Raw genomic sequence first — 7,790 nt, 5'->3', positions numbered from 1 at the left:
TAGCCAGGCTTGTTGACACATGCCTGTAGCCCTAGCTACTCAGGAGGCTGAGGCGGGAGGATTGCTTGAGCCTAGCACTTCACCAGCCAGGGTGACATAGCAAGATCCTATCTCACATACAATAAAGAAAAAACAAGCAAATATATTTTTGGGGACAGAATGCTTCAGAGTATCATCTTTCCCATCTGTAGGGAAAAATATGGATGTACTACACAAAAACATTGCCAGAAATATAAATAAAATTTAACAATGGCTACTTTTGGATAGCAGAAGGGAAGGTTTTTTTTTTTAACTTACAAACTTCTATACAATGCAAATTTTTATTTTACCAAGAACATATGCTATTTTTACATTTAAAATAGAAGTAAGTTCTAAAGCACTATGCATTGTTAGAATAAGAACTTTGCTTTTTCTGATGCTCAGGATGACATGGAATGCATCAAGACCCTTCGGCATCTGGAATGTCTCTGTCCTCTACTCCTAGGGCAGCCCTCCACCTCCCACAGCAAATAATTTAAAACATTTCTCTACTAATAGTCTTCTCTTACTGGATTTCTATTTTTAAAACTCACCATAACCTCAGTATCAGCTGTTTATGCAGAGAGAAACTCTGATTTGGGACAAAATTTGTGAACCCAAAGCATGCTAAAATTTGGTAAATTTCTACGCTCATATATTTAGAAATTTGTGTGACAATTTCTTGGTAGCAGCTGAAGTCTTCTGTTGATGTAAGTAAGACTCAAACTACAGTTAGAAAATTAAGTCTTTAAGGAAGAATAACTTCTTCTGAAATTAGCACAGGACACCACTTTCTTAATAGGATCATTTCCCAAACAAACAATAAAACATAAGTATTCGTGGAGTTTTTGTTGTTGTCGTTGTTGTTGTTTTCCAATTTAAGATGCTCTTGGTAAGTCCCAAAATAAGCTATGCAAAAGGTCAATCAATTGTTAAGGACATGCTCTGCGGTTGTTCACTAGACCACAAATCACAGGCTGAAGCAACATTCATTTGGTCAGCTAAAGCCATAAATCTCTATGTGTGCTGTTACGAATCGAGGAAGTTCTTAGATAATATTTGTCAAGGAAGAAAGACACACTCCTTAACTGTCTAGACTGGCTGAAACTCTTCTAGCAATGTATAATAATATTATCATCTCAAATACAGTGGAGATATACTAAGGTTTAACCAAATAAATGTCAACAGCAGAAGAGTACTATTTCAGTATGACACAAAGTAAATTTTATTGTGATCATTTTCATTACAGGGGAAAGGCAAATAATTACTAATAAAAACCTGTTCCGTTTGCAAAGAACATGCCATTAGAAACTTCAAGTTAACTGTAATCATATATAGAGTCAAAAAATTCTATCCACTGTTCATAAGCAAAACAGTCACCATGTTCATTAATTTGTTACTACTGGCCAGGCACAGTGGCTCACACCTGTAATATCAGCATTTTGGGAGGCTGAGGTGGGTGGATCACTTGAGGCTAACAGACTGATACCAGCCTGGCCAAAACGGTTAAACTCCAACTCTACTAAAAAAAAATAATAATAATAATAAGCTGGGCATGGTGGCACATGCCTGTAATCCCAGCTACTCAGGAGGCTGAGGCATGAAATAGCTTGAATTAGGGAGGCAGAGGTTACAGTAAGCCAAGATCGCACCACTGCACTCTAGCCTGGGCAACAGAGCAAGACCTTTTCTCAGATTTAAATAAAAAAAACAAAACGAAAAATTTGTCACTACTATTTTAGGTATCACTGGTCCAATTTCATATAGTAATAAACACAACAAATGTTAAATAAATTCATTATACACCTAAAATTTATATAGAAATCTAGCAGAAAAGGGCAGATAGGTCAAAATAGTTTTTCTCCATGATGTGTGGCATCTAAAAAAACTTTTAAGTCAGAAAATAGGTGCCAACATAAGACCAGGTCCAAGCAACAGGGAAAGAGGAGCAGAGAGTATGGAAGATGTAAAAATATTTGTGGGCAGCCTTGCTAATAATTTCTGCTAACTTCCTCCTCTGGCTCCTAACAGTATAAACGGCATCTTCTCAAAGATGGCTATGATAAAGTATGGAACAACCTGAAACAACCAAGGGTTGCAAACTTTTCCTGTAAAGAGCCAGAAGGAAATATTTTAGGCTTTGCAGACCACACAGTCTGTTGTAACTATTCAACTCTACAGCTGTCTTGTGCCAAATCAGCCACAGAGAATACTTGAATGAACAGGCAATGCCACAATTCAGTAACACTTTATTTACAAAAACAAGTGACTGGCCAGATTAGCCATGGACCATAGTTTGTCAACCCCTGTGTGCTAGATGAAGCTTGGCTCTCAAGATGGCTGGATTATATCAAAATCCTAACTTGGTCACCAACCATATTTCATGCATCAAGCCACAGCTATAAATTAAGATAAGCTCATAAAGTGTTTGGAATTTGCCCATTAACCTGAACTTTTTCTAGAGAAGCAGTGGCCTACCATGCCTGTGAAGTGTACTTTCTTGCCAAGCACCTTGATCCCTGAATCTACATTTAATCCTAGTTTTTGAAAACAGCATAGCATCATTAGGCCCTTTAAATCCTGATATTTGCCCCCAACTCTTTCCATCTTGCTCTTCCTTTTGAGAGCAAAAAAGTAGTAGGAGATTTAAAACTTGGAGTTTGGATAGTGTTGCTTTCCTCACTCCCTCCAATACCTAACTTTAACCCCTGGTGGTGGGCAAAACTATATTCTACATCTGAAGCTCACCAAAAGAAGGGCAGTTGGTTTCAGAAAATAATTCCTGTGCTGTCACATTTCAAGATAGCCATGTGGTCCCTGGGACTGCCAATCCTGGTTACATTTTTTGGCTACTGCCACAATTATATATCAAGTACATCTGTTGCCAAAATCCGCTTGGGCCCACACAAAGAATGATTACAGAACAGTGGCTTCTTCATCTGCCAGGAAATCCAACACCTCCTCCTAAGCCTCAGAATGTCAGTCATTTTTCTGGAAAGAATGATGACTTGCAATAACAGTGCAAGTCATGGAAGAAAGAGTAAACCTTCTTCTCCATTTTTCTTAATGTTTTAATGAAACATGTGCATGCTTTTAAGCAAAGCCATCATAGGATTATATAACTGGTCTTTGACCCTAGAGACAGCCTGGGCTGAGTTTCCTCTCACAGGGGTCCCTTATAAGGTTACCAGCAGGAGATCAATCATCTGCTCTTGAGAAGGCTTCCAGAGATCCATAATCTTTTGGAACTAGCACTCCCATGAACTGTTAAAAAATTCACCTGACACTGAATTGACAGATGTCCCCTTGTAACTTCAAGCACTTGTTGGCCTTAGTTTGGTCCATGGGAACTGCATGGAGTAAGTCTAATCTCTCCCATGAACAATGACGCAGCAAATATTTAAACAATTTGAATAAAGTGATTATATCCTCCCCAAACCTTCCCTTTAACAAGCCAGAAATTCTCTACTGGCTGTATAACACAAGTTTATCTTCCTCAATTCATAAACAAATCTCCAATTTTCCATAAGTTCATCATACCCTCATGTCCATTATTTGCAAGGATAACTTTAACAAACATAACTAAGCTCCTGTAAAAGGACTTTTTACACATATTTGTATTAGTCATTCACAATTCTAGACAAACTCTGAGAGGGAAGATTTATATCCAAAATGTCTCTCCAAGAAGAAACAGAACAAGCTCTCACTCCTCTGAGAGTCCTCACAGATAACATTTATGGCTTAGAATAAAAGACACGTCTCATTAAGTGGAGGGAAACATGTATAGTCCTTGCTTTGTAAAGTGTACATATTTTAACAAAGTTGGCCACAAACTAAACAGCAAAATGGGTTTTCTTATTATAAGATGGAGGATACTTCACCTCTAAAACATAAATCCAAGTTGACAAAATTGAAAATCCATGAATAGGACCTTGGCTTGCCAGCTGTCAAGAAATTTGGGGGGATGTTTGTTTTTCACACCTCTAGATGACTCTTGCTATCTCTGCTATTCACCTGTACATCCATCCATTCACATATCATAGGAATGTCTTCTATATATGCATATGAAGCCTGATACCTCCTCTGACCCCCAGGGCTCTGCTCCTTCCTTTTTTCTGGTTTATGCAGGTAGAAAGACTACTTGAGCCAATACAAAATGCCATGTTTGCCCAGAGAAAGCCTCTTGCTACCATATCACGTACTCAAAAATAAAATATACTTAAAGACTTCAGATCACTTAGAATCAGTTAGCTCCCTCTTTATCAATTCTCTAAGTTTAAAATTCCGTACTGGTAAAGAGTAATTTTTTAAAAGCATGACATGAATTCATGTCAAATACTTTACCAAACTTGCTAATAAATGAGAGACCTAGGAAGATATTACAACTGGTTCAAAGGAGAACCCAAAGAGTAGACTTACGATAAGCATCATGATGTTGCAAAGAGTTTACAAACAGATGCAAAACTGGCCAAGAGGGCAACATTTAATTGTATCAGACTCAATTTGCATTTCAGTGGATAAGAATCACTGTAAGTACCATCAGGTTTTTAAAAAAAATATTTACAGATTTGTGAAATAAGCCTGAGACAAAAGTAGAGATGACTCTGAAGAGTGCTATAGACAGGATATTTAGTCTGTCTGATATTTACTCCATTTCACAATAACTGTAGCTTAGCAAAATAAAAGATGCATGACTAGTATATCCTGGTTGAAGAAAACACAATCTATAAAGGTACAATGCAGAAGCCACACTGTGTGACTAACACTACTCCAGGCTCCTCACATCTAAATTACCTAAATGCCCAGGCTTTCCCAGAGTTCTTCTTGCTCAAGAACATCTATCTCATTCTGACCATTTTACCTCAATTCTGTCTATTTCTGTTGCCCTACCTGGGCTGTATAACATGGTTTCTATCTGTGCATCACTGAGTCTCATACTTGAGACCACTGGCTCCTAACCATTCCATCTCCCTTGGAAGACAGCACTTGGTCTTCTATTCCACCCCTCAGGAATTTGTTGGTTAAGTATCTGGTGTATTACTAAGTCTTTCTGCACTATTGATCAAAAAAAAAAAAAAAAAAAAAAAAAAAAAGAAAGCTGTGAACTCAATGAAGGTGGACCCTCCAGCCAGAAAAGAGGCTATATATACTCAACTGCTGCTCCCTAACAGTTTGGTCTAGAGCTGGGTGCCATGTTACAGTAACATACAATCTACTAAATCTCCCAAAGACACAGCAGCATTTTAAAATCTAAATACTTGTGTAGAGAGCCAAACTCTGTGGCAGCATTAATATTATACTGCTAAACATAGGGCTTCTCAAGGGCAGGGCAGGAGCAGAATTGTTTTCACTGAACTCATATCTACAATGCTGAATGGAATCTAAAAAGGCATTTGCTTTCCTTCTCATTCCTTTACTTACCCAACAAATAGTTATTGAATTCTATTAAATAATGAGCTAAGCACTGTTCTAGGTGTTGGAATACGTGAATAAAAGAACAAAGTTCCCTGCTCTCCTTGAGAGTTATCTGTGAATATCAGACATTTAGCAGATCCTAGACTTACACATTTCTAAACTTTAGAGTTGAGATGTTCTGAGAATATTCCAAGTTTACTCTGACAATAGGTTCTAAGTCTTTGCAAGTATAGCTACAAAGAAGTAGGCCTATTTAAACTCTTCACTCTCTTTTGCCATCATGTTAAAAAAAACAACAGTCAAGTATCATTAATTCTCCTTCCTTTTCTACCAAGCCCTGGTTTTTATCAATGGATCTTCTAACTTCAAGGTAAAGATACAGTGCAAGCATTCCTGAATTCCACTGGGAAAAATCCTTTGAGACATTTTGATAGTACAAAATGTTACATTAATATTTTCCAATATCACAAACTTTATTTACACTGGTAAAAATGTTACATTAATATTTTCCAATATCACAAACTTTATTTATACTGGTAAAAATCATCGAAGTTTTTTCAATGACTTGAATGAAATAGCACACAGCTGTTATTTTTGTTCTCCCCAGAATCACACACCCCAGAAAAGAAGAAAAGAGTGCCACTTTACAGAGACCTAGTCACCCTGTGGGGAAGAGCAGCAAAGAGAAAAGCAACAATATCACTGCATTTCTGTAAGAGTTCAGGAGCCCTCTGCTCCAACACTCTCTTCTTTCCTGAACGAGCCTCAGCTGACTTTACAAGGAGCAGGGGGGTAGTTAGAGGGGTTGTGAGGGAATGTGTTTTATATGCACCTGGTATATCTAAGAAAGCAGCCACAACTTTTACCTAGAACTAAGAACTGAGATTTTACAGTCTACTTCCCAAACTATGAGACACTTACTTTATTTATTTTAACAAGTCATTACTTTGGCAAAGCACTTCACAGCATGGCATATGACTGAAGCCTAAAACTCTCAAGCAGTACAACTCTAATATCTGAAACCAATTTATATGACAACTCCCCCTCATTCTCATGGCAAAGAAAAAGAAATATTCTCCAATTATTATTTTCAGAAGTGATACAAGTTCACAACTTCCTGCTGGCAGGCACTGTGCCTATGACACAAGAGTGGCAAGGACATAAAACAAATTATTCCTACATAGCTTGTTAAGAGCCAAATCTTTGATCCACATGTCACCATGGAGTGCTACAGACCCAGGTACAATGTGGTTCTGTTGGTTTGTAAATTAACGTACTTGGACATACATCGCTAAACCCTTATGCAGTGTGCAAATTCAATCAGCGGTGTCAATGGCCTTTGCTGTCTCACATCTTGCTACCACATTTGGGCTATGAGACCCACCTTTCAGAATGTCATAAAGCAGGTTTTGATGTTCTGTAACCAGCCCTTGGGAAAACAATCAAAGTGTGTTTATGATTTGCAATATAATGTTTAACACAAGGCTGTAACAAGAGAGGACCCTTTGGAAAACAGTAATTAAGCTAATAGGAGAATCAGGGGTAACAGTAAGCACATAAAGGCATATTCCATTCAGGGATGCGTCCTCAGAATGAGAAAAAATTGCTAATGCAACATTAACTGTCCCCGAGGAGAGTCAGAGCCCATTATAAACTCTACAATGTACCCCTGAATTAATGATGGCATTTTTGGCAAAAGAAAGAAGAAAAGCACTAGTCAGAAGATACCACTATATCGGAAACATCTCTATATGGAGACACAGCGAAGAACCTCTTAGAAATTGAGAAAACAAATGGGGACAGATAAAAGGATACTGCACAAGTAAATGTTGCTCTGTACCACACTGAAGAATAACAGAATTTAAGACACTGTAACTTAAGGGTGGTATTCTTTGGTAGACTCTCTACTCTAACCTATTTCTAGTGCCACAAATTACCAGGTTCCTAATGTGTAAGGAATTTTGAGAACCTTAAATTATAAGTATTAGTGGCATGTTCTAACTTATACTAGAAGCTCAAAGCTTCTTCCTACTTTTCAAAGAGGAGAAATTCTGAAATACACCAAGAATGAAATGATTCAATACTATTAAGTATGCTGGAGCTATTAGTTAAAAAATAAATACATATAGGAAACACACAGGAAAAGTGTTTTCTGTTCCTCTTTGATATATCTTCTAAAGGGGCCATTTCCTTCCATATTGATGTCTTTCATAATCCTATCACCTGGAGTTGGAGTTGGTGAAGTCATGCAGCCTCGGGGCAGTCTTTCTGTCAAAGTATGGGCCATTCCACCTGGAGAGTCTGCGGAGAACCAGAGAGAAGCTCAAGGGAAAGACATCTCCATTACTGGAGATGGG

At 37.8% G+C, this 7,790-nt stretch overlaps 1 protein-coding gene across 1 annotated transcript in view; it reads right to left on the bottom strand.

Moving 5' to 3' along the window:
- DAAM1 (dishevelled associated activator of morphogenesis 1) overlaps positions 1-7,790 on the bottom strand; it is a 191,472-nt gene that overhangs the window by 57,729 nt on the left and 125,953 nt on the right. The window lies entirely within an intron of this gene.

The sequence above is a fragment of the Cebus imitator genome, unplaced genomic scaffold (assembly GCF_001604975.1).
Source record: "Cebus imitator isolate Cc_AM_T3 unplaced genomic scaffold, Cebus_imitator-1.0 Scaffold83, whole genome shotgun sequence".
Lineage (NCBI taxonomy): Eukaryota > Metazoa > Chordata > Mammalia > Primates > Cebidae > Cebus > Cebus imitator.
Note: the sequence above shows the minus strand (reverse complement) of the source record. Positions and strands in the feature narration are given on the sequence as shown.